General features: G+C 37.2%; 2 pseudogenes; both read left to right on the top strand.

Moving 5' to 3' along the window:
* The window catches only part of LOC126632511 (uncharacterized), a 56,005-nt pseudogene that overhangs the window by 21,385 nt on the left and 9,722 nt on the right, over nucleotides 1–24,898 (top strand).
* LOC126633436 (NEDD8-conjugating enzyme Ubc12-like) overlaps nucleotides 9,443–24,898 on the top strand; it is a 34,996-nt pseudogene continuing 19,540 nt past the window's right edge.

Here is a 24,898-nt window from a genome sequence, read left to right as displayed (position 1 = left end):
CTTTTGATCACCTAGTGGGTGATAATAGCGGCAAGCTGTCGAATAATTTTGGAGTACTGGACGTACTTTTGATCATCTGGTTAGTGATAATAGCGGCAGGCTGCCGAATAATTTTGGACTGCTGGACGTACTTTTGATCAACTGGTTGGTGATAATAGCGGCAGACTACATAATATTTTTGGAGTATTAGACGTACTTTTGATCTCCTGGTTGGTGATAAACAAGTGGGTGTCCGGTTAGACAAGAGATCACCATGAGCACGTGGCTCATCAGTCTATAAGTTGGTAGACTTCTTTACTCAGCAACAATGTTGATCAGTGGATCTAGTTGCTCAATAATTCCTGACAATAAATGATAGTATAAGTACGACCGTATAATGAATAAATCAAATTGACAAAGTTTGTTAAGGCAAAGTATTGTATTATGTGCCTTTTGTGAATAAATGATTTATTCGTTTTATGATAAATGACATGTTGCATAAATCAACAATATATTAGGTATTGCCTAAATGTATGTGTGTATATATATAATCATGTATAAATGATTTATTCAGTTGTTTGATAAATCACATGTTATATAAATCAATAACGTGGTGATAATCATGTGATATCAGAAATAATAATTATATTATTTAATCATAAGTCATCATGACATAAAAATAATAAAATTATTATTTTATAATTAATATCATGACACAAATATATTATATAAACAATGATATTGAAAACATAATGATGGGATTTTAAAGGAGAGCATCTTATCTTTTACAAAAGTTGATGGGATGATATCAGAACGTTGGTTTTTTAGGGAGTGGACTGGTGGATCCCTCTCTTCTATGTTTCTTTTTGTTTTGGCAGATGACAGACAAGGGGAATAATAATGGAATTATTGTAAGACAACTTATATTCTGCCTGGTTTTCCACTAGTGCTCGTGGTATTCACAGGAGATGAGATCTGGATAGGCGACTGCCCCGACTGTGAGTATATTCACTGCTTTTTTACCATACTTCCTCAATCTATATCCATCATCACGTATCTCTGCTTTCTCGCTTGAGAAGTGGACCCTGTAACAAGTTCCGATGCGAGCTGACGGTTGATCATTCTCCAAGCTGTTCTCAGCGTCTGCAGCTCTCGGAGAGGTGCCATTGGTGGTGGCCATGGAATTGGGTGGATCGAGACGATCGAAAGCCTGAGAATTTTGGGGAATTTTTTAAGGGCTTTTGGTATGGGTGGGGTTTCTACAGTCGTTCAGAAGGCTGCCGTCGGTTCACCTCCGGTTTATAGAGCGGCAGTTAGTCAGCCAGTTAGTCAGAGGTAATGGAAGGCCTGGATCGTCGTGCGGGAGGTGGATGTGGAGACTGGAGTGGACATGAAGGCTCCAAGGTCGGAGCTTTTTTTTTCAGCTGAAGACTTCCATGGAGCAAACACATCCCATCTGTAGCTGAATCCAGTGGCACAAATCACAACTTCTGAATCATCACTTATCACTTCTGCTAACTTAGTAGAACCATCTGCCACATCTTCCATCACAATTTGAAGAGCTGGGTTATCTGAGGGAAGGCTAGCTTTCGCTTTCTCCAAGTTCCGAACTCCGGCTTTAACTGAGAAACCCATGGCTAGCAGCTGCTCAACAATTCTTTTACCAGTATTTCCAGTGGCACCAGCCACAAATATTTTCTTCTTCCCAATCACATTAGTCTCAGTTGAACTTGTCTCTGTGAACGGTCAGCTGGTGGCGCAGTGCTGCAGAGAGGATTGAAAAATCTCGGAGAAATTCAAGAAGAAAAAATGTGTGGCCGACACGTGTAGTTCGCGGTTTTTGTTGGGGATTTTCTTATCTGCAATGGTTGGCGCTCTATTTATGCTTGCTTGTGATTGTGTTAACGTTTCTGGGATTGTTATTTTCACTCTTTGGGATGCAGTTACTCGTGTACATCCTGGTAATCGCAGCATGGATACTTGTGACGGGAACATTTATTTTGTGTGGCACGTTCCTTCGTAGGTGGTGAGTCGGAGGTCCGAGTCGTTGAGTTGGGCCGAGAGCTGGCCGAGCGGGGATGGGAGATCGGTGCCTATTGCTGAAACGGATCTAGTGGGTGTGCTAAGTGTTAAAGAGTTTTTTTCTGCATTTTTTAGAGATGGATTTTGCAGTGATCTGTAGGTGTTTGGTTCTTAGGTTTCTGCTGATTCACGGTCGATATTGTGGTGAGGTTTTCACGATGGTGAGATGAAAAAATGAAAGAGAATTGACATAGCTTTTCGTGTCGATTCCCACATACGGCGCCAACTGTTGATGCACAAAAACGGAAGGGTCTTGGAACAACGTAAATCCGACCGTGAATCTGCAAGAAAGTAAAGAACACAAGATGTATCGTGGTTCACCCCAATGTTTGGGCTACGTCCACACTGATGTTGATTGTATTTCTCTGTAACTGGATGTATGAACTACAAGCTCGAAGGGTGTCCCCCTGAGGAAGAGAGTGTTGTTGTGTTTGTGAGGGTATTGCCCTCTGTTGGGTTCACAGAGTCCCCTTTGTAAGGGGGGAGGAGTCCCCTTTTATAGAATAAAGGGCTTCTCCTTTTACATAATTATGGGATGGCAATGAGGCCCAATATGTCAAGGTCTGAGGCCCAGAATGTGTGGTACCAACAACAACTATACTCCTCAACCCTATAAGAATGCAATGAATGAATTTGATCTTCAATTTAAAATATTTACACTAATGGATACACAAAATCTTATTTTATACTTAATGGAAGTATAATATTAACTCTAAGTGCTTGTTTAATCTATCATTTTGTCGTGATATGCCTTCTATGAAACTTTTTTCAACAATCCAACCGTCAAACTTATTTGTACACACTCCGAGATCGTATATGTAAAAAATCGTAAAAAACAAACATTCAGATATTACGTAACGGAATAAAAGTTTTTTATGGTTATAAACAAAATATCACAATTTAACGGTTATTTTAGCTCCGGTTTTGATGATTTTTTTACAGCTACACTCCTCGACCCAAAAAGAATGCAATGAACGAATTTGATCTTCAATTTAAAATATTTACACTAGTGGACACCACAAAATCTTATTTTATATTTAATGAAAATATAATATTAACTCTAAGTGTTTGTTTAATTTACCGTTTTGATGCGATATGCATTATACGAAACTTTTTTCAATGATCCAACCGTCAAACTTATTTGTACATACTCCGAGATTGCATCCGTAAAAAATCGTAAAAAACAAACATTCAGAGATTACGTAACGGAACAAAAGTTTTCAACGATTATAAACGGTTATTTTAGCTCTGATTTTAATGATTTTTTACTGCTACACTCATCGACCATATAAGAATGTAATGAATAAATTTGATCTTCAATTTAAAATATTTACACTATTTTATACTTAATAGAAGTATAACATTAACTCTTAAGTGTTTATATAATCTACCATTTTGAAGCGATACACATTCTACGAAACTTTTTTCAATAATCTAACCGTCAAACTTGTTTGTACACACTCTGAGATCACATAAGTAAAAAATCACAAAAAAAAAACGTTCAGAGATTAGGTAACGGAACAAAAGTTTTCGACAGTTATAAACGAAAAATCACAATTTAATGTTATTTGAGCTCCGGTTTTGATGATTTTTTTACAGTTACACTTCTCGACCCTATAAGAATGCAATGAACGAATTTCATATTCAATTTAAAATATTTACACTATTTTATACTTAATAGAAGTATAATATTAACTCTAAGTGTTGGTTTAATCAACTGTTTTGATGTGATACGCATTCTATGAAATGTTTTTCAAATATCCAACCGTCAAACTTTTTTATACACACTCCAAGATCGCATACGTAAAAAGTCGTAAAAAACAAACATTAAGAGATTAGGTAACATAATAAAAGTTTTCGATGGTTATAAACGAAAAATCACAATTTAACTGTTATTTTAGCTCCAATTTTTATGATTTTTTGTAGCTACACTCCTCGATCCTATAAGAATGCAATGAATGAATTCGATCTTCAATTTAAAATTTTTACATTAGTGGATAAATCTTATTTTATACTTAATGGAAGTATAACATTAACTCCTAAGTGTTTGTTAAATCTATCAATTTGATAGGATATGCATTCTACGAAACTAGTTTTAACGATTCAACCATCAAATATGTTTGTAGCATGTGTAAAAAATCGCAAAAGAAAAACATTAAGAGATTATTCTGGTGGCCGTCCAAAATTTTGCTTTGTTCGTGTCGGTTATATCCGACAGGGCCATGAGTGAAATTTTTTTTTTAAAACATGTGTTTATTTATTTATTTTTAATCATTATAACATTTTAAAATAATAAAATCAGACATGATAGAGTACACCAGATGTTCATGTGTGTTTATGTGTCAGACAATGTGCTTTGTGATGCATTGAAAAAAATTGTTTGAATTTCTTTGAATCTTGTTGCTTGCCTGTGAGGGAGCATAATTTTTATTACAAAAATGATAGAGCTTTAGATTGTAGTTTGTTGTTATTATTCTCTCATAAAATTTATGGCTCGTGGGAATTGGGTTCATTAGACTTTAGGGTCATGAGTGAAAAAAAAAATATTTTAAAAAATATGTTTATTTATTTATTTATAATCAATATAACATTTTAAAATAATAAAATTTTCATTTTTGTCGATTATAACCGCCAGAATACTAAAATAATAACCGCCAAAAAGTAAAATAATAAAATATTCAATTTCTGTAGGTTATAATCGCCACTTGTCAAAAATATTTTAAAACAAAGGATTCGAAAATATTGTCGATTATAACCGACATGATTTTTTTCATATCCACCACTAAATATCCACCAAAAATTTATGTCGGATATAACCGATATAATTTTTCTAATATCCGCCACCTAAAACTAATATTGTAGTAGTGTAACAACCACCTTGCGAGGATTTTTAGGGTTTGGCCGAGTAGTTCGCGGATTTTACATGATTTAATCAAAATTTGTTAACTAAACACTAGTTGAAATCTGCGAGGGTGTTTTTTGTAGTTTTAACTTCTTCTGCACATATGTTAAAAGAAAATTTCAATGGATTAGAACATATGGCTCGGTGAAAAAAAATAGAAAGACAAAGTAGAAATGATCGACTTGGTATATTAAGTGTTCTAATCTAATTAGTTGAAAATATTTATTTTTTCAAGTTTTCAAGCAATTATGTTATTACACTTGGTATACTGAAATATATACCGGACTTTCAAGACCCACATAAACATCTCTTCATATGTTACAACTGACACACCCCGACCGAGATCGATGCATGCTGGCCATCACGTGAGGGTGACGTAACCATGTGCACAATGCGGAAGCAAAAAGATAAGAGAAAATACGAATAAATAAAAACCAACTACAAGCAGTACTAATAAGATAAGCTGCTAGTGCAAATCTAAAAGTGAAATACACAATCTGAGCGTAGATAGTCTAGGTGCAGTCTAGCATGACTATTACTAAATTACAACACCCAAAGGTGAATCGTACTTTATGATGCACTGTCAGAACCACCGCTGAAAATCCTCGTGAACCGCCAACAAGAGCTTCTACTTAGAACCTGGAGGGGCGAAAAACAGAAAGCATGAGTGGGCAAAAATAAAGTTTCTCAAAATCATTTCACTTCTCAAAAGTTCTAACCCCTCACCGTAAAACCTATATAATTTCCCAGAAAATAAAGTATATACTCATATATCTCAAAACCATGCTCAGCAAAAGTGATAATTATAAATATGCCAGAAGTATGCCATGTAAATATCCCATTATAACAGCACAAGTAACTCAGGTGAATATCATCAGAAAACACAAATATCACATAACAATTGGAACTACCTTGAGTGGTCTAAACGATAGAATCTATAGCTCAATACGTATGCATGCACACGAGTCGGAACCACCTATAGTGGTCTGTACGACAGGACTGGGTGTAAAATGAATATACTCTAGTGCTACAATCACGTGAAGACTGTGGGAATGATTGCGGGTCACTTACGAGTCGGAACCACCTATAGTGGTCTGTACGACAAGCCTATGCACCTAACTTGGATCCAAGGTGAGCATATGGTACAGGAGGTGAACATCAAGTAAAAGACTGTGCCCTAACTGTGGCGGGAGCACTAACATCGGGGTGCAGGTTTATGAGCTCTCAACATATCTCACATATCATAATTTCACATTAACCATCTATAACTCACTTGGTACTTACCTGAGCGTCCACCGCGTCGATTCACATATATAAGCTATGTTCTAAAAATCGGCCTAGGCAGCGCTAGGGGCTGGGCGGTGGGTTGGGCTTCCGTGGCGATTTTGGACAAAACGTTCAATAAAACGAAGAGGGTTTAGGCGGTCGACTAGGCGGTGCTAGGCGGCATGGTAGGCGGTTCCTCATCTCTCCGCTCTATGTTTATGCAAACTGCAAACCCAGAACATCTAGATGCCTCTTGCCATGCTACATCTCAGATTTGACCAGTATTGCAAACCCAAGACTTTTGTGCATGAAAATGGAGAAGTGCGGTGGATAGATGAAGGGATTGAGGGAGTTGTTTTAATTTGGAGGGATAGAGGGAGATATTTTCGATGTTTGATTTGTGGGTTTTCAGGAAAAAAGAAAATGAAGGGATAGAAACTGAGAAGACGAGGTAAAAGAGAAAATCTAAAAAGATGAAGAAGAAGAAGAACAGTTTGAAAAGTCAGAAGAAGAAGAAAAGTGAAAAGATGAAGAAGAAGATGGAGCGGACAGATAAAAGAGAAAAGTTTGAAAAATGAAAAAGAAGATGTAGAAGAAGAAAAGTCTGAAAAGATAAAAAGATGTGAACGGGCAGCAGGGAACTTGGGAAAGTGAAAAAGTCTCTGAAAAGATGATTAGTTTGGTGTGGTGAAGTGCACCAACCTCTGCCTTATCACAAAATAAAGAGGTAAACAGTAATTACCCACTATCCCCTAATAAATAAATTATATAAATTATTTAGATAATATTTTTTTATTTTTTTTAAACAACACCCTATTACACTCTTGCATTATATTATTTTATTATTTTTCTTTTTATGATCAGAATAAGATAATCTTATATTATACTCTTATGTTATATTTATATTTTTTTAAATAACGTATTTCTCAATATTTAATCATCTACTATAAAATAAATTTAACTAATTTATATGATATATAATATATTTATTCCAAGATATACAAGAATATTTTTTATAAATGTCAGTATGCACTTATTTACAAAATATACAAGAAATTTACCTAAATTCGCCTAGGCGCTAGGCGCTAGCCCACCACTCGACTAGCGCCTAGCATTTTTTAAAACCTTGTATATAAGCAATTACTATATGCATAATATAAATATGAATATTTGGCATGGCAGTTTAAAACACAATAATCACTTAACTTGTTTTTCTGGGAAAATATATCAAGTGTATATATATATATATATATATATATATATATATATATATATATATATATATATATATATATATACTGAAAACCAAAAGCCCACTCACTAGTAAGTCAAAGGGTCGTAGCCCCCAAGCCTCGATTGGTTGCGCTCGTCCTCAGGATAGGTCTCACCTATATGCGAAATAACTGAATAAACGTCAATTAAAGCACACAACCAAAACTAGAGAATAACTTCTCATACAAAGCTCAATTTTGGTATTTGAATATACCAATGTGATCTACACAACCTCACGAACATCACCATAATTTTAGAAATTTTTTCCGACCACCCACGCGCCGGCCAAGGCACGGCCAAACGCGCGGCCACGCTCAGGGATCCTTGATAGAATCTGTTGTTGGCGTGAGTCAATGCTATATTTCAGGAATTATATGTGTATTATTTGGGTATGTAATCATGTGATTAATATCCTATAGAATTGGGATTCTAGTTTCCTGATTTATAGGACCTCTTGTACAACTATATATATTCCTCCGAGAGAGAAGAATAAGATATACATGATTAAACCCTAAACACATGCTTTTACCTTCTGTGACGCCGTTAGGAATATTTAGTTAAAAAGTAACAGAAACCGTTAACTCTAATTGACTGCGTCAGAATATTCCTTCAACCTTGATGGAATATTCTTTTATCTTCTCCAATCGAACGCAGATGACCGTCGTCGTCGCCGGAAACTGGAGAAAATGTCAAACCGATATAAGTCAATCATTTTTCATCCAAATTTCATGAAACTTGTTCCAAAATGAAGCTTATAACATAAAAGAACAAAACCTTACCAAGATTGGGACCTGAAATCCTCGAGAATTCGCCGAAGAAATTTGGATAATCTGGCCAAACTTTGAACTCGTCGATCTCGACTTACCGACGTCCAATTCACCTCATTTTTCTTCTCCAATATTCGTGGAGATGATCTAAAGCTCCCTATAAGCTTAAAATGCTCTGAATCCTTCACATTTACGTGTGCATGAACAATGCTCAAATCGGGTTCTCGGGTTTTCAAAGGTTTCACGAACAGAAAAGGGTATGAGTGTACTCAGGAGCTTGCAAGGAACACGATCATCACCTTCACTACCTTGATCTGTGCACGAACTGGTTGATTCACCAATTGACCGTACACTTGTACGGAAGAAGAAGAAAAACCGAGAGGGAAGAGAGAGAAAGAGGGTCAACGGGAGAGAAACTATATGTGTGGTCCTTATTTTCTTACAACCAACCAAAATAATTAGAACCTTTTTTTCTAATTGGGTCCAAAAGGTTAGGAAGAAAAATTAATGAATTCAAATGTTTAATTCCTTAGCTTATTACACCAATCACAATTCAACTCTCAAGGGTAGAATCGACATTCCACGCCATCGATATAAATATTTCGGGACGGCTTGTGACAACAAGTCTTATGTAATGAAGGGAATTTTGTCCAGTTTTTAAAATCTAAGAGGTTTTGTGAAAACATGAGAATTCTCAAGAGGTGTATTTGAAATTAAGCACCATTAAATTAACTAAATAATTAAAGTGTTAAAATGCACCTATCTTAAACGATGATATCATTTGACATTGGGTCGATTATCTCCATTTTTTTCAGCTTCCATCAGCTTTTGCATGTAGTTAAATATAAAGTATAGAAATGAAGTTATGGACTTAAAGTGGCAGTATTTTAGACGTACCTAAAATAGACATGCCAATTTTCCAAGAATGTTGTAGTATAGTGGAAAATATTCCTGCCTGTAACCCAGGTGATCCAAGTTCGATCCCCGGCAACGGCGATAATATCTTTAGTTTTTTTTTTCTTTCTTCAGATACAGCCGACGACATGTCGTTGATATGATTTTTATTTTGGAAAGGGAAGCCTGTGGCCGCGGGAACAAGTAGCAGGAAGACAAGAACAGAGAAGAAAGGAAGACTGTAAATCCGTTTCATTCCTTGTCCGTCTTCATTGTGTCTCTCCCGTCTTTGCTTTCCCATTCCATTTCCTTTCCTTTTGCTTTTCTGCGGCATTTCGTCGAGCAGGTTTTCTTCGATGTGCCCTACAAGTTTCTTGGCCCGCATGCCTCTTTTTTTCAAACAATTTTTACTGGGCCCACCACCAGTTTTGTATTTCATTTATTTTTTCTTTTCCAATTCTGGTATTAGGCTTTCTGATGATGTTGTGCACCAATGGAGCCGTTGCGAACGGACCAGGATCCTCACCGGATCCATTTCCTAGGGATCCTAAGGATCCCGCAATTATATCCGTTCATCGTATATCGTGCGGTCAGAAATTATTTAAAATTTAAAATTCAAATGTAAATAGTACCTAACAAAAACTAACCGCACGATATAAATTGAACAGACAGGACTGCAGGATCCCTAGGATCCCTAGGGAATGGATCCGGCGAGGATCCTGGTGCGTTGCGAACCGGTCACATTGGCTACACGTTTCTATTTTTTTTTCTTGGAACTTTAACGAAATGTTTACGGTACTATTTATTTTAACGAAAAAATTACATTTTTACATTAAAAAGTCAATCTTGATACTATTCATTTTTAGTGACTGATGCATTAAAGGGCAGGGGGTCAACTGACCCCCCAAACTTCGGTGAACATCTATGGATACCTTTGGTGCTGATCCTTTGAACTTCGGTAAATGTCCATGAATACCTTGAGTGCTGCCCCATTGAAGATTAGAGTTGGCTTCATTATTGCCCTCCAACTGACTTCAGGCTTACCAAGACTCGGTGAATGTCCATGGATACCTTGGGTGCTACCCCTTGCATACATTAACATGTGTGCATTATATCTTTCCAAATGACTTCACTCCTACCAAGACTCGATGAAATGGCGATATGCATGCTGTTTCTAATTAACATAATTGTTAGATTGAAATCTTGTTTGTTTAAATATTTTGATCGAGGTTCTTAGCCACAATTGAGAGATTTAATTCGTGCATTTAATGTCCCATATATTTATGAAATTTAAACAAATCAAATAATATTTTTAAAGTATAATAAATACTTAAAATCAATTTAAAGAAATATTGTTCACAAAAATTATAGCGAAAAAATTATGTACCCACATAATTATTATCATATTTAAAAAAATAACTATTGATATATTTTAAAACATAAAATTAGCATATGTACATTTAAAAAAATTAAAAATCAGCACAAATAAATTTAAAAAATATAGGTACAAATATAAATAAAAGTATAAAAAAATATGGCATAGAAAAGAATTAATATATAAGTACAAATAAAACTAAAAAGAAATTGGTACAAAATAAAAAAAGGAATTACAAATTAAAAATAGGTACAAATTAAGAATGACACACCCTGATCCTAGAATCAAGGCGTGCTGGCCGTCACGTGAGCGTGACGTAACCAAAAGTGCGACGCGGAAGCAAAAGATAAGAGAAATACGAAGGAATAAAAGCCAACTACTAGCAATAATACCAACTAACATGCTAGAATGAGTTTAAGTGTGAAACGCACATAATCAGAGCATAAGTACAAGGTGCAGTCAAGTAGGGACATTACTAATTTACAACACCCGAAGGTGAGTCCTACATGCAAGTAGTCTGTCAGAACGCCGTGGGAAAACCTCATAAGCCACCAACACTGCTAACTAGAACCTAGATGGGCGCAAAACAAGATTGAGTGGGTTAGTAAAACAAAACTTTTCGAAAACATTTCAATTAATAACATTTCTAACTCCTCGCTGTAAAACCTGTATACTTTCCCAGAAAATAACATAATAGCATATAAATCTTCATATATCTCAAATCACAATTCTTTATCAAAATTGAGAAAGTATGCCATGCTATAAACGTCAATAACATAATAAGGATGCATCAATATAACAGGTGAAATAATGAATCAACCGGAGACCCTGCAGCTGGTCATGTACGGTTAATTCTATAGCTCAATATCCAAACCAACCTAAGTCACCACAGTGACCTGTACGGTGCTACTCGGCACATTGATCGGAACTACTTGAAGTAGTCTGTACGATAAGAATGGTGTAAGAATACGCTCTAGTGTTTCTCTCATCAACGGCTGTATAATAATCTAAAGTCACCTACAAGTTGGAACCACCTCTAATGGTCTGTACGATATGTCAAAACCCTCTAATGGTCTGTACGACATGCACTTACTTGGATCCAAGGTGAGTCTGTGGTGCGGGGTGAATAATATAAGCACTAACACCAGGGGTGTAGGTTATGAGCTCTCAACACAATTCATATCATCAATGATTCACATGAATAACATAAAACTCACCTGATACTCACATGTTTGTCCACAATACCAATTCACATATATATATATATGCATCAATTACCAATTCATATATTTATAATATGCATGCATGGCATTTTAAAACATACTTTCATTTAAATTCAATTTCTGGGAAAATCGATAGTATATAGGTAAATACAGAAAAATACTGCCCACTCACTGATAAGTCGAAGGGTCGTAACCCCCGTGACGCCCTTGAACGCGCTCGTCCTTGGGATAGGTTTCACTTATATGCGAAACAACTATAAAAACGTTATTTAAAGCACATAACCAACAATACGTAATAACTTCTTATACGATGCTCAATTTGGATATATAAATATACCACAATGACCTACTCGACGTCACGGACGTCGAGGTATTTTTAGAAAAAAATTTCGATGCCGCACGCGCCCCCACAGGACGGGAGGGGCATGGACCCACGCGCGTCATCTTCTTCCTCCAGTCGCCGGACTGGTTTCGCCGGCGCCGGAAAACTGGGGATTTTTCAATCTCCTTGTTCTCCGTCAATTCTCAACCATTTCTTACGCATTTTATATCAAAATGAAGCCCTAAGCATGTAGAATCACGTACTATTTTAAGGCTAAAAAACATACGAAATCTCACTGGAGCAAATCCAAGAAAACCGGCCAACTTCGAACCCTACGATCCCGACGTCCAAAACCTTCAAACTAAGTACTCTGGGCTTCCTTGGGACCTCAATAAGCTCCCTGTAAGCTTAGAATTCCCTGAAAATCAACATTTCATGTGTGCATGAACAGTGATTTCAAACTAGGGTTTGGATTTCACGTGATTTCGATGGTTTCCAGTTCTAAAGGATGAAAGGATGAAGAAAATCCCATTTTTGACGTGATTTCTATGATTTCACGTGATTTCGATGGTTGAAAGGATGAAGAAAATCCCATTTTTGACGTCTATCCGTGAAGGTTCGAGGGTTTGGTGCCTTGTCCGTACGGTTTCGAGAGGAAGAGAGAGAGAAGTGAATTGAGAGGGAAGAGAGAGAGCACGGGATAGGAGAGAGAGTGTGAGGTTTGTTTTTTAGTGTGTGTCCTTCCCCTAACCACACAAAAATGCAAACCAAATTTTAATCCAACTCAAATTTTATTTCCAAGATTTTAGGAGAGTATGCATTTAAACCAATAATATGTCACACGTACCTTAGCAACCGTTAAGAGTAATTCCGTCATTTCACATCCATGATAAATGAAATTTCGGGACGGGCTGTGACAATCTACCTTCTTTATAGAATTTCGTCCTCGAAATTCATACAACCAATCAATCCACTTAATACTCATAAAATAACCTTGGGTACATCTTTCTCATTCGATCTTCTGTCTCCCAAGTAGCTTCTTCTACTGAATGGTTCCTCCACAATACTTTTACCAAGCTCACTGTCTTATTCCTTAGAACTTTATCTTTCCAATCCAAGATAGTCACTGGTTATTCATCATACGTCAAATCCGGATTAATCTCCAAAGGTTGAGGAGGAATCACATGTGAATGATCTGAAATATAATGTCGAACATCGAGACATGAAACACATTATGTACCTTAGATAACTCCGGAGGTAACTCCAATCTGTAAGCAACTTCACCAATCCTTTCAGTGATCTCATAAGGTCCTATGTACCTAGGACTTAGCTTGCCTTTCTTTCCAAACCTCACTACACCTCTCCAAGGTGACAATTTCAAGAATACCAAATTACTCACATCATATACTCGATCAGTGGCATGTCTATCTACTAAACGTTTTTGTCAATCTTGGGCCGCTTTCAGATTAGACTTAATCACCTGGACATTTTGAGTAGTCTCATCCACAATCTTTGGGCCCTCTAGCACTCTTTCGCCAACCTCTGACCAACACAATGGCGTACGAAAAGCTCTACCATAAAGTGCCTCAAATGGTGACATACCAATGCTTGAATGAAAACTATTATTGTAAGCAAATTCCATCAAGTCTAGGCAATCATGCCAAGAATCACCGAACTGTAACACCGAAGATCTCAGCATATCATCTAGCGTCGGAATAGTCCTCTCTGATTGTCCATCTGTTTGAGGATGATAAGCATTGTTGTAAAGCAATTTCGTACTAAGAGCTTCCTAAAAAGCTATCGAAAACTTAGAAGTAAATCTTAGATCTCGATTAGAAATAATATTCACTGGAACTCCATGATACTTCACAATCTTCTTGATGAACAACTTAGCCAATTTATTCAGGGGATACTTTTCCCTCACTGGAATGAAGTGTGCTGACTTGGTAAACCGATCTACAACCACCCAAACACCATCCAATCCATTCTGTGTACGTGGAAGCTTATACACAAAATGCATAGTTATATTTTCTCATTTCCACTGAGGAACGGGAAGTGGTTGCATCCGTCCAAAAGGCTTCTTTCTTTCTATTTTTACTTGCTGGCAAACAATACATTTACCTACATACTCTGCAATTTCCCTCTTCATACCCGGCCAATAGTAAAATGGTCGAATGGTATGGTACATCTTAGTTTCTCCTGGATGCATCGCATAAGCCGAACAATGTGCTTCATCCAAAATTTCTTTCTTTAATTCCTCGTTATTCGGCACATACATTATGTTCTCTTGCATAAGCATGCCATCCGATTCTCGAATCCTGAGATCTTTCTTTTTCCCTTCATTTCTTAATTGGATCATTTCTTGAATCTCTTCATCAACCATCCGAGCTTCAAATACACAATCAACCAAAACTGGCCTGACTTGGAAACTAGCAAGAAAAGCTTCTCTTCGTTCTTCTATCTTCAACTTTACTCCAGTAGCTCTCAAATCTGCAAGTAGAGGAACACGACAAGCATACAAAGCATGAAGTCGACCTTGAGGTTTCCTACTCAGTGCATCAGCTACCACATTTGCAAGACCCGGATGATACTCAATAGTGCAATCATAATCACTTAGTAACTCCATCCATCTTTGCTGACAAAGATTAAGTTCATGCTAAGTAAAAAGGTACCGAAGACTCTTATGATCTGTGAAGATCTTACATTTCTCACCATAGAGATAATGCCTCCAAATCCTCAAAGCAAAAACAATGGCTGCCAACTTAAGATCATGAGTAAGATAATTCCTTTCATGAATCTTCAACTGTCGAGAAGCATAGGCAATCACTCTATTATGCTGCATCAAGACACATCCCAACCCATTCAAGGAAGCATCACTGTAAATCTCAAAGTTACCACTATAGTCAGGAAGTACCAATACTGGAGCACGAGTGAGGCAATATTTCAGCTGCTGGAAACTTTGCTCACAATTCTCGTCCCACTTGAACTTAACATCCTTCCTGGTTAACTTCGTTAGTGGTAAAGCAATCATAGAAAAATCTTGAACAAACCGTCGATAATAACCTGCTAGACCAAGAAAACTCCGTACCTCAGTGACGGATCGTGGTTGTTCCCAATTCTCCACTGCTGCAATCTTTTGAGGATCTACTTGAATTCCTTATGCCGATACTACATGTCCCAAGAATGCCACTTGATTCAACCAAAACTGGCATTTTCTAAACTTAGCATACAACCGATGTTCCCTCAATTTCTTTAACACCAAGTTAAGATGTCGAATATGATCTGCTTTCGACTTAAAGTATACCAGAATATCATCAATAAAAACAATGACAAGCCTATCAAGATATTGCTGGAATACTTCATTCATTAACCTCATGAAAGCTGCAGGTGCATTAGTCAATCCAAATGGCATCACAAAAAACTCATAATGTCCATAACGGGTACTGAAAGCCGTTTTAGGTACATCTTCATCTTTAATCTTCAATTGATAATAGCCAGATCTCAAATCAATCTTAGAGAACACACATGCACCTTTAAGTTGATCAAACAAATCATCGATACGAGGCAATAGATAACAGTTTTTAATCGTTACCCGATTCAATTGCCTATAATCAATACATAATCTCAAAGTTCCATCTTTCTTTCTTACAAACAACACCGGAGCTCCCCAAGGTGAAGTACTAGGTTGAATGAAGCCTTTATTAGTTATTCCTATAACTGAATTTTCAACTCTCTCAATTCAGCTGGAGCCATTCTATATGGAGTCAAAGATATAGGATCCGTACCTGAAAGCAAATCAATAGAAAACTCCACATCCTTGTCTGGTGGCAATCTAGGCAAATCATCTGGGAATACATCAGGATAGTGCCTGACTACTCCAACTTCCTCTACACTGCTAGGAACAACATCATTTAACACCACATGTGCTAAGTATCCTTGACAACCTTTTGATAACAATTTCTTTGCTTTCATGGCAGAAATAACATCATGTCTCACCCCACTTCTTTCACCCACAAAAGTAACCTCTGGTAGTCCAGGACGAAGAAAAGTAACTGATTTCCCGTGACTTTGTAGAAACATAAAGTGTGAGAGAATTTGAAGAGTTTTGTTATGCCAATAAGATAACAGTCAAAATCGTAATAGGAGATCGAATTTAACAATGTTTTCAAGGAGACAAGAATACCATATCTACTTGAACAAGGTTGAATTGAATGGACAAGGATTGTCTGCCCTCCCGTGCCCTTCTGTTTGTGTGGTCACGGTTAAGCCACGCAACATTTTATATTACTATTTATTTTTATCTTATTATCTCTATAAAAAAAACAATATAAAATGTTGACATGGCTTAACCGTGACCACACAAAACAGGAGGGCACCGACAATGAGAGAGCAGACAATCCTTGTTCGAATTGAATTCCACATTTCCAATTGAGGTGTTAATAGGAGGTGCGATGAGGTGGGTCCCAGTGACCCTGCCAATTGGTGTAAAACTTGGACTCCGCAAATGTCACGCCGGTACTATAATTACTGATGGCGGGTCACCAGCTGCTACGCTGTGATGAGAGATTTTTCAGTGTGACATGTACGTGGGTTAGTACAGTACGTGTAATTATACAAATTGTGAGATATATGTGGTAAAAAGTTAATAACTTAAAAAATAAATTTCTCACCACTTCTCTTAAAGTATTATACTATTTGTGTTCCTGTTACAATTAAAAATTTCTCCTGGCGCAAAATGCATGTCTGGATATGATATGCCATGTTGCAGGCTATAGTTGTCCTAAACCCTCTTTTGATGCTTTGATTTTGTTGTTTAGGGTCATGGGTAGGGGTTGGTACCCCTCAGACTAAGATTGGACAAGATAAGCTTAGAGCAACTCCACCGTGGTGGATTGCTCGGGGGACAGGCCAGAGAAAAGGGCCCGAGGCCCTGTGGATTCCCTCCAGCATGAAGGAGCCTGAGTGGAGGTGGAGGCCCGAGTTCCGGGCTTGTGAAGAAGTGCCAGCCCACGAGCCCGAGTGGATGTGACTTCAGCCCTGCAGCAGGCCTTTTTTTATTTTTTTCTGTCAGGCGAGTGCACCCCACTCGCGGGTGGGGGCGAGTCGCCTGACATCTTTTCAGAAAAATCAGCCCATTTTTCAGTCTGAAATGTTAGCGTTAGGAAGCCACGTGGCTTCCCACGGTCCGTTTGATCTCAACAGTTCTTTAACTTGGACCGTTCAATCTCAATGGTAAAAAAAATAAAAAAAATCTTATTTAATATCAACCGTTCGATCTGAGATCAACGGTCGATATTAATATTCTTTATAAATAAATATAAAAAAAAGAAAAAATAGTTTTAAAATTAAGAAAAGTTACCGTTGTAACACGTGGCACAATCTGGAGTGTTGAAATTCAATTTTTTTTAAATCCAACGGCAGAGATTAATTATTTGAATAAAAAAATAAAAAAATTGTAAAAAATCCGAAAAAATATTTGAAAATTAAAAAAAAAATGTTTTTACTTTTCCATAAATACCTTCTCCTTATCATCTAGTTTACACCACAATTTCATATTATCTGAAATTACAAATAAAATTATTTTATAACTTTTTGGATTATGACATGTGACGCAACAAGAACGATTAAAAATCTTATTCGAAATTACGAATAAAATTATTTTGTATTTTTATAAATAAAAAAATACTAATATTTTATTGCCTATTGCTAGGAGGAAAGCTCCCACACTGGAGATGCAAAATGCAGTTATTGTTTATTAAAGGCAGTCACTGTTCACTGGATGGATTGAATACTGAATTGCCTGGGGAAGGGCTCCCATACTGGAACTGCTCTTATGTCCTTCGGTTTTGGTACAATGTAGGCAGCACCAAATGTAGGGGTAGGATCGACAAAAAAAAAAGGGAGGTAGGTACCCCCTCAGACTATAAGGCCATCTCCAACCGAAGGGTCCAGAGGGCCAGAGGGCCGAAAATAGCCCTAAAACCGTCTCCAACCGAGGGTTAGGCCAGAGGGCTCTGGAATCTGGGAGGGCCCCACGGGATCGGAGAGGGCTGGAGGGCTGGCTGCTTTCGGCCAGCCAGCCAGCCCTGGGCTGTCTATTTTTTTTTAATGTTTTCCTATTGCTGTCGGTTATAACCGACAGCATTAAAGAGATTTTTTTTTAATAGTTCTACTATTAGTGTCGGTTATAACCGACACTAATAGTTTGAATGTTTTTTAATATAACGGCTAGTAGCCGTTGTATTATTAGGCCTTTTTTTTCCCTTTTTTTTTCCTTTTCATATGAATCAAATTTTGTTTCATATTTTTTTTCAATTCTATCTTACAAAATTTGTTTCAATTTTTTTTTAAATTTCTATTTTTTTTCCTATAACTTCTATTTTACAAAATTTGATTCATATTTTTTTTCCTATAACTTCTATTTCACAAAATTTGTTTCATAATTTTTTTCAATTCTATTTTTTTCCTAGGCCATTTATACAACATTAAATTAAATTAAGTAACATGAAACAACATTAAACAATATGAAATAACATTAACCAACATACAAATTATACAACATTAAATTAAATTAAGTAACATGAAACAACATTAAACAATATGAAATAACATTAAATAACATTAACCAACATACAAATTATACAACATAAAAAAACATTTAACAACATGAAACTTAAACAACATTTTTAAAAACATTTAACAACATAAAACTTAAAAGCCTACTCCATGCTTCTTTTGGCCCAAAGATGTGCAACAAGATCCTGTTGTAGGTACGTATTTGTGGCACGAGAACGTATCATTCTATAGCGCCTCATATACTCATTTATAGAGATACTATCAGTTCTTGGATTGAAAGGCAAATTAGGCCCATCATATATTTTTGCTAGAGCCCTTCTTGACCTATTTGGATCTTCTTGGTCATCATCGGACTCTCCATCAATATACTCATCTCGCTCATCCTCCACTATCATATTGTGTAATATGATGCAAGACATCATGATGGAGTTCAAATTTTCTCGACTCCACCCTCTTGCCGGTTCGCTGATAATCTTCCACCGTGCTTGTAGAATACCGAAAGCTCTCTCAACATCTTTCCGGTATGCCTCTTGGTGTAAGGTAAACAACTTTTCTGCATCATTCCTAGGGTTTGGAATTGCTTGGACAAGTGTCGCCCACTTTGGGTAGATGCCATCTGCCAAGTAATACCCCATATTGTATTCACGGCTGTTGATGTAGTAGTCAAGTTGAAGTGCTTTACCTTCCGTCAAGTTATTGAAGAGGGGTGAACGCCCAAGAACTGTAATGTCATTTTGGGATCCAGGGACTTCAAAGAAAGCATGCCAGATCCATGTGTCATATGAGGCAACTGCCTCTAACACAACAGTTGGCTTTCTCGACCTTCCGCTAAAGCTTCCTTGCCATCCAGTGGGACAGTTCTTCCAATCCCAATGCATGCAGTCTAATGACCCTATCATGCCCGGAAACCCACGGTCTTCAGTTTTGTGAAGGAGCCGATTCAGATATTCTTGATTTGGCTCTCGGAGGTACTCGTCTTTGTAAACCTGAACAATTGTGTTACAAAATTCTTCAAGAGTATCAAGGCATGTAGACTCAGACATACCATGGGTTTCATCCATCGAATCAGCTGAGGAGCCATATGCCATCATTCGGAGTGCAACAGTAACCTTCTGATGAGGTGAGAAACCAGGGCGGCCTGCTCTGTCCCGCTTCTGTCGAAAGTATGGATTGACCTGCTGGACATCACGAAGTAAACGCTCGAAGACATGACGCCTCATCCGGAAGCGACGTCTGAAATCCTCTTCTGTGTACACCGAGTCAGGGTTGAAGTAGTTGTTCATCAGATTGGCATGCGCCATCGCTCTGTTTCGTGGTTTGTAAGAGCGACCAGCAACAGAGCCACCCCATTAAGGTTGTTCCTCAGTTGGCTGACACACCATGGCCGCAGCCATGGCTGCTGCCATGTTTTGTGTGTTGCGCCTTACTTGAACTTCTTCATCAGACTCCTCATCTTCTCGTCTCATTTGCGCCCATTTTGCTTCCAATTTGGAATTGGATGAGGACCCCCAATTGGAATTGGATGAAGATCCAAAGTTGGAATTCATTGCAAACTTGAATTGAAAGAGATTGAATTGAAATAGATTGAATTTAAAGTTGTGTGAATTATAGCCCAATATCCACCCTATTTATAGCAAAAAAAATTCAAATCCAACGGCTAGCTGACGTCAGCATGATGTCAGCTACCAACGGCTAGCTGACATCATGTTGACGTCACCTAGCCGTTAGATTTGAATTTAAATTGTAGTTTTTAAATAATAAATTATGTTTGGCGCTATGGCCCTTTGGCCCTCGGTTGGAGACGGTTTTTGTGACAGGGCTAAAACGAGTCCTTTGGCTCTCTGGCCCTCGGTTGGAGACGGAGTCAAATATGGCCCTGTACTGTTTATTAAAATATTAATATCTTGATAAATCTTGGAGGACCAGAGGGCTCAAACGAGCCCTCTGGCCAGCCCTCGGTTGGAGATGGCCTAACCTCATTGACCTGGTCTATGGCTGATATAGGTGGAGACGATCCAATTTCCCCACTCGCCCTCACTCGCGGATGCCACTCTCCTTTCAAATATGCCCTACAAATTTTTTGGCCCGCCTGCCTTCCTTTTTTCAAATAATTTTTACTGGGGGCCCCCACAAGTTTTGGTATTTCATTTATTTTTTCTTTTCCAATTTTATGGTATTAGGCTTTCTGTTGATGTTATGCACCAATGCAGCCGTTGCGGACCGGTCACATTGGCCACACGTTTTTTTTTTTTTTTTCTTTTCCTTCCAATTTTGTTATCAGGGTTTTGGTTGATGTTTTTCATCAATATGACCCTTGGCTACACGTTTTTATATGCTTTTCTATTTTTCCTTTTTTGTTTGTCCAAAGGGGTACAAAGTCCTAACCACAGTATTATTTGTTGAACTCATATAAACATCAACGAACCAGAGGGGCGGTACCTCCATTTTAGTGCCGATTTCCAGCGACATGTCAGTATTCAAGTATTATCATTATTAAAACTTTAATTATTAAATTAATTTAATGTTGTTTAATATATACACATGTTAAGATTTTTTTGTGTTTTATGCAAAGGAGTTTGGAACGTTCGAGCTCAAATTTCTCTTTCCATAAATTAAGTGAATTTAGAGCATATCCAAATATGTTATTTCAACTTGCATGGCCAGTTTTATGATCGTTGTACGACACAAATAAAATGTGCACATGTATGTAGAATTATCAAAGTGACAGGCAAAGGGTCCACATTCAACTACACCGACATTATCACAAACTTGGTAATTACCATCTACACAATCATTTAGGTGTGGAGTTTTCTCACAAAAAACCTCGGTGTTATTTAGACTGTCTCCAACCCTGGGCTAAATGCCAAATTTCCGCCCCAAACCCAACCTAAGCCAAATGCGAATTGAGGGCCAAATTCCCCACAAGAAATAGCCCAGAAACGCGTGGACTCTCTCTTTCCCAGCCCACACTCGGCCCAGTCACTCGCGCCACTCACCCCACACGGGCGTTAGCCTTCAGCGCCCGACAGGGTGGGACCCATTATCAGGGCCACTGTCGGAAGCAATTATGAGCCAACGACTCCTTTGTTCATCAGACGGTTGGCATTATTGGACCGTTGGTTGATCCAACGGTCCAGAATCAAATTTATTTATTTTTAAAATGTTATTTTAAAATACATTGAATCTAACGGCTGAGATCGAATATAATCAAATCTAACGGTAAAAAAAAAGATCTAACGACCCAAATTTAAATCCAACGGCTAAAATAATTTCAAAAAAATTGAAGGCTTGCTTTGTGGAAAGATTTAGTGATTTTTCAATATTTATCGGAATTTAAATATTTTTAGATTAAAATGTTTATAAAATTAATTTACGATAGTCTACATAATTTTTTTTTTAAAGTAAATTTAAGAAAAAAAATTAGCCTAAGTTTATTCTTCAATAATCCTGGGCTAAAATTTTAGGCCAAAATGGTTGGAGCAAAAAAATTATTTCTGGGCTAAAAACTAAATTTTCCGGGCTAAAAAATTTAGCTTTTAGCCCAAAGGTTGGAGATGATCTTAGAGTGGAGTTAAGATATTTAAATTATTACTTATCTTTTTTGGTAGAACCCATGTGAGATTCAACACGCCCCCTCACGTGGAACCCAATTAGTGGGTCACAAGTGAGAGATCCTCACATCAGCAACCACGTGGAGGCAAGAGAGACTCACCCTACACGCGGGGCCAAGGGCTCACTTTCAATAACACAATTATTGTTTCCAACTTGGTAATTACTACTTACACAATACACAATCTGTCAAGTGTGAAGTTTTATCAATGTTAGTTAGAATGGAGTTAAGATATTTAAACTATTAATTATCTCTTAGAACGGCCAATGTGAGATTCAACAATGTACAATTGTGAAAATCAACCTTGTGATGCGCCCGAGCTACAAGGACAAAAACAGTAACATTTTGCATAAAATGCATATACGTGACCGAATTTTAAAATTTAGCTTGTTTACTTAGATGACTACATGGACAAAAACAGTAGTATATTATCCATAAAATGTATAAAGTTGATTCTAAAAGGAATGCAAGGGTATAATGGTATTTTGGATATCAATGAACTGAGGGGGAGGGTGGGTTGTGGTATTAAGTTTTAGGTTGAGGAAGTTTTGAGTATACCGTTCCGGTCACATTGGCTAGTATTTTTTGTTTTTCTATTTTCCTTTTTTATTTGTCCAAATGAATCTTTAGTACGCCATTCGTGCCAGCTGCCACGGACAACAAAGCCCTATATATACAGCTACTCCCCCTCTCCTCATTCACTCACCCTCCGCTCTTTTTCTCAGTAGACTCAATCTCTCTTTCCTTCCCTTCTTTTCCTGTCTCCTCCCCTTACTTTCTTAGCTTCATGTAGACTAGCAGCTGCTCCTCTTGTTGACCACCGACGCTGACATTTTGCTTAGTAACCGATGGTTGTTAATGCGGCTTAGGAGCCAATAGTTGTTTCGGCTGAGCATTCCCCTCCTCCTCTCTCTTTTAGTTTTCTATAGACTCACTCCTGAGTTTACAGAAAGCTAAGAGAGAGGGGAGGAGGGGAATGCTGACAACCATTGGCTCCTGAGTCGCATGAACAATCATTACTGAGCATGATGTCGGCGTCGATGGTCAAGAAGGGGAGTAGCTTGCTTAACTGGATATCATATTCCCCAGAGTGGCGGTATTCTTTCATAGCTTTTACGTATTCATCGTGCCTTTTATTTTGTTTATTCAGCTTTCTAAACAATTACCCCGAAAATAGTCGGATTCTTAAAAGTATGATACGTTAGGGAATTAATGTAGGTATTTTTATGAGCTTTATAATTGTATTTATAGAAACATTATCGACTCCAAATAATGTCTCATTCTACTAAATTGTTCGTATTACATGATTTCTGTCATCCTATTTCCAAGACATTAGAACTCTAAACTTTTTTAGGACTTATCTTAGAAATAAATACCGTTATTTTAGTATATTTTATTAAATTAGTTGATCATAGTAAATAACTTAAATGTTACAAGTCTACATTACTTGGTTTATCTATTACAACTCTAATCTTTTTATTTTGTTTAAAAGTTATCAGGAAACTTTAATTGAGAGGTTGTCAACCTTCTTCTTCTCTCTGTAGAGTCAGCTCATCCCTCCAGATGAGGATCCTATTGACAAGGTCCATCGGACCGTTCATTTTTTATTCAACGGTTATAATTATTATAACTTTGGAAGGGGTCTCTGTTTGTAACCGTTGGATAAAAAATGAACGGCTTGATGGACCTAGTCAGGGGGATCCTCTCCATCTGCTCAGGAGAGGATCCTGGTCCCATCTCTCCTTCCTTTCGTTCTCCCTCTTAGCTTTTTCTATAGACTCACTCCCTCTCCTTCTCCTTTTTCTAAAATGGATGCTCGTGAAAATATCATTCTTCTTCCTTCTACGCAGCTAGTTTATTGTATTTTATCATGTATGTTCGATTTTCTTACTAACAGAAGGACCACTGGTTCCTAAGCAAGATGTCGGCTTCGGTGGTCAACAAGGGAGAGCAGCTGCTGAAGTGAAAATCATATTAACCAGAGCGATGGTAGCCTTTCATAACTTTCATTTATTCATCGTGTCCTTTATTTTGTTTATTTCAGATTTCTCAGTAATTACCTAAAAGTAGTCGGGTTTTTAAAAAAATTGATACGTCATATAATTAATATGAGGTTTTTTATAAGTTTTAGTTCTGTATTTACAGAACATCATCAAACTTGAATACATAATATTTATTTTCAATTCACGTAACTTTTCGTATTACCTGATATACTTTTCGTATTACCTGATATCTTTTATCTTATTTAAAAGTTACGTGAAATGAAGAGAAATATTATGTATTTAGGTTTGATGATTTTCTTTAAATACAGTTTTAAAATTTATAAAAAATTACATATAAATACTCTACCGTATCCAAGTTTTAGAAACCCAACTAATTTCAAGTGATTGCTGAAAAAACTAGAATAAATAAAATAGAGGGCACGATGAATTGGTGATAGATACGAAAGAATACCGTCATTATGATGAATATGATTTCCAGGTCATCAACTGCTCCCCCTTATTGCTCAGGAACCCGGTTATTTACGCGACTTAGGAATCTATGGTTGTCCCGGTTGAGAATTTCTCTGGTCCTTCAGTTCGGTAAGAAAATTGAGCGTACTGGAATACAAGAAACTAGCTGCGTGCGTA

Source organism: Malus sylvestris, chromosome 8, assembly GCF_916048215.2.
Source record: "Malus sylvestris chromosome 8, drMalSylv7.2, whole genome shotgun sequence".
Classification (NCBI taxonomy): domain Eukaryota; kingdom Viridiplantae; phylum Streptophyta; class Magnoliopsida; order Rosales; family Rosaceae; genus Malus; species Malus sylvestris.
This window is presented reverse-complemented; position numbering and strand designations above follow the sequence as displayed.